The sequence below is a fragment of the Fukomys damarensis genome, unplaced genomic scaffold (genome assembly GCF_012274545.1).
Source record: "Fukomys damarensis isolate Sample0158 unplaced genomic scaffold, DMR_v1.0_HiC HiC_scaffold_15, whole genome shotgun sequence".
Classification (NCBI taxonomy): domain Eukaryota; kingdom Metazoa; phylum Chordata; class Mammalia; order Rodentia; family Bathyergidae; genus Fukomys; species Fukomys damarensis.
In genome coordinates this window covers 22,879,955-22,884,029 of record NW_022900927.1, presented here as the reverse complement: position 1 = coordinate 22,884,029, position 4,075 = coordinate 22,879,955, and positions in this window count along the sequence as shown.

Here is a 4,075-nt window from a genome sequence, read left to right as displayed (position 1 = left end):
AAAAAAAAAAAAAAAAGTTAAGTAATGTGTTCCATATTGGTGACCATCTGTATACATATTTAGTTTATCCTGTGTAGCAGTTACAGTGCTGGACATAGGGTATGTATTGGGAATGATTACCCAAAAGTAAAGTATTTACAGGAAAATAAAGCCCAGACCTTACAGCTACATCTGTATACAAAGATCCCTATACAAAGTACCAGCAGTGCAGCAGCCCAGGGACAGGGCTCCCAGGGATACCCTGGTGTCCATTCTGTAGCTGCCAGGCAGGGTTCAGCCTAGTCCAGGGTGAGCAAGTGTACCTTCTCCACCATACTCTGGCGTGAGCATAGGCAGTCAGTGTGTGTATAACATGGTCCCACTGTTGCCAGTAATGAGCGGCTACTAAAAACTCAGGCACAGCTTTGCTGCTCAGATCTACTCTGTCAAACCCAAGAAACAACACTGGGATGGGTCTATAGTCCTGGCCATAATCTTCTGTGATCATGCAGAGGTTGCTGGGGGATCCATGGGCAACTCTGTGTTACCTGAATATGCACTGAAGGCTGGGGTACAGCAACTAATCTGGTACTGTAATGAGAAAAAAAGGCAAACACCCCCCTGCCAGACATTAGGGAAGATGGTTTGGTGAGGGGGTACCAGAGATATGTCACCAAAAGGTGACAAGCAACGGCAGTGGCCTCTGAGGGCAAGATTAGGAAGAAGTGAACTCATTTTCCTCATTGGGCCTTTTCTTTTCTTTTGATTTTTTGAAATAGAGTCTTTCTTGAACTCACTTTGTAGCACAGGCTGGCCTTGAACTCAGCAATCCTCCTGCCTCAGCCTCCCAAGTGCTGGGATTAAAGGTGTGTGCCACCATGCCCTTACCTAAGGGCCATAATTTAGATGTTGTTCCTGAGAGTACTCATTCCTGACAAGCTGTATTTGTAATGTTTAAAATTCAGCTAAACATCTGATTTAACATCTATTTTTCTTTTTTTTTTTTGAGAGTCTTGCTGTGTAGTCCAGGCTAGCCTTGAACTCACTATATAGCACAGGCTGGCCACGAACTCAGTGATCCTCCTGCCTCAGCCTCCTGAGTGCTGCGATTACAGGCATGTACCACCACACCCAGAGATATAGGTAGTTCTTAAAAACTGATAATTAATAGCCAGGCATGGTCACACAGTCCTAAAATCAGCACTCTGGGAGGAATGCTGAGGCAGGAGGATTGCAACTTCAAGCCGAGCCTAGAAAGTTTAGTGATTTAGTGAGACTTTGTCTCAATATGGAAAAGGGCTGCAGATGTAGCTCAATGCAAAGGCTGTGGGTTCAATCCCTAGTACCACAAACAATAACAGTAAAGGTCACTGATAGTTAACAGCTGGGCATGGTGGCACATTCCTATCATCCCGGCACTCTGAGAGTCAGGCAGGAGGATCACAGGTTTGAGCACAGCCTAGGCAATTTATTGACTTAGTGAGACTCTGTCTCAAAATAAAAAAATTAAAATGTGATGAAGATGTAGCTCAGTGAAAAGGCCTTGGGTTTAATCTATGGTGGTTGAGGGAGGGGGAATGATTGAGAATGATTTTTTGTTTTTGTTTTTATTTTTTTAAGATGAAGTCTCACTAGACAATTTAGTCCGGCCTTGAACTCACTATGTATTCCAGACTGGCCTCAAACTCATACCAATCCTCCTGTCTCAGCCACTAGGAATCAAACTGGGGACCTTGTACTTGACAGGCAGGTGCAGCACCACTGAGCTATGTCCCCAGCCCATTAGTTTAGTTTTTTTGTTTTTTGTTTTTTGTTTTTTTGGTACCAGGGATCAAACTTGGGTCCTTGTGCTTGCGAGGCAGGTGGCAGAGCCATTGAGCTAAATCCCTGGCCCTAGTTTTTTTTTTTATTATGATGAAAACAAAAAATTTACCATCTTAACCATTTCTAAGTATAAGGTTCAGTAGTGTTATGTTTACATTATTGTACAAGCAATCTCTAGAACGTTTTCATCATGAAAACTGAAATTCCTGTCAGGGCACCACAGCCCCTTCTAGTGACCACCTTCTTTCTAGCCACTTCTAGCTGCTGACCACCCTGAAACCCCTCTATGAACAGTGCCAGCCTAAACCAGCTGCAAACAGCTGGGGTCTAAGCCCAGAGCAAGGCCAGGGCCCACAGGGGAGAGAGGATAGGTTCTCACATTCCGGAAGTCACAATATTGTTCCTCTACAGAGACAGCCTGGGAAAGTCAGGGTGGACCCCTCACTGTGGTGACCAGCTATCACTGCGGGTGAAGTGTCCTTGCAGGTATCACATTATGGCCACAGGTAGTGTAGCCAGGTATCACAGAGGAAGATTGAGAGCTTGTGGCCACCTATGTTACCTAAACAGCTGTAGATGGGATTGCAGATGCCACCAACGTGCACACCTAAAGCCACAGGTATGAATGCAGCACCCAGGTATGGATGGGTGGGCACAGGCTTGACCCGTGGAGTCACAAGGGGAAAGGCCACATGGAGGGGGCTGGCTGAAGGGGGTGATGAAACTTCAGGTCATGGGAAAATGAAACAAACTGCGGCCTGGCTTGGGTGTCATCCCACCAACCCTGGCCCAAACTCCACCTCTTCCTTGAGTGTCCGTCACCACTGGCCAACAAAATCAAACTGAATCTCTGTGCCCACTTTCCCCTACCACCAGCCACTGGTGACTAACATTCTACTCTCTGTTACAGTGAATCTAAATCCTCTAACCATATCACACAAGTGAAATTGCACAGCATTTGTCTTTTTGTGACTGGTTTACTTCACTTAGCATGATGTCCTAGAGGTTCATCCATGCTGTAGCATGTGTCCGAATTCCCTTCTTTTTCAAAGTTAAATAACACTGTGCTGGCCAGGTGTGCTGGCACAGGCCTGCAATCCCAGCACTCCGGAGGCTGAGGCTGGAGGATTGCCAGGAATTCAAGGCGAGCCTAAACTACATAGCAAGACCCTGTCTCACAAACAAACAGTTGAAAAATTATAAATCAGACCGTGTTAAATTTGGGGCCATCTGTATAGACCATATCTCATCTACCCACTCATCCGGGAAGGAATACTTGGATTGCTTCCTGGCTATATTCTTAAGAGTACTGCTTTGAACATGCATATATGTAAATATCTTTTTGAGATTCTGCTTTTATTTTTTGTATATACACAAAATTGGATTGCTAAATCATATTGTCATTTCATTTTTACTCTTTTGAAAAAAACTACAGTACCATTTTCCACAGTGCTGTACCACTTTACATTCCCACCAGCAGTGCACAAGGACACCAATTTCTCTACATTTCACAACACTCATTTTTGTTTTTATAGTAGCCATCCTAATGAGCATGAAATAGTATCTCGTTGTACTTCTGTTGCTGAATTTAAGAGACAGAAGAAACCATGGGTGACACAGGAGGATTTTATTCTAGGATGTTAGGTGCACACTGGCCCAGCAGATTCTCATCCAAAGGCTAAGCCCTGAACAAAGGAAAATCCCCAGGGTTTATATATTTGGTCAAAGGGGGCTGGTGTGAAACTGGTGGGTAAGCAAACAAGGTTACAAAGTGGGACAAAGGCAGTTATACAGTGACAGCTTTATATTTTAGCCTTGAAAGAAAACAGAATCCTATGAAAACAGGATGTCTCCAGGGACAGGGCTGATAATCTTATCTGTGCCCGGGGGAGAGGGTGGCAGCCACAAGGAAGCAGGGAGTCCGAGGCGGGAATTGCTCAACACTGGGAAAACTTGCTTTTCTCTGTGTTCTGCTTTAGTTTGATTTGTTTGTTAGGAAGGACTTTTCTCTTTCTGGTTCTTACATCCCAGAAGTTATTAACATTCGTTAACCACATTAGAAGTTATTTCTAAACTTCATTGAGATTTGAAAGGGCTCATATTGAGTCTGTAGGCTGCTTTGAGTAGTATTGGCCTCTTAACTTTTTTTTTTCTTTTTTTCTTTCTTAATGTGGTGCTGGGGATTGGCCTCAGGGCCTTGGCATTGAGCTACATCTTCAGCCCCTTTTAATTTTTTTTTTAATTTACTTTTTACTTTTTATTTTGATACAAG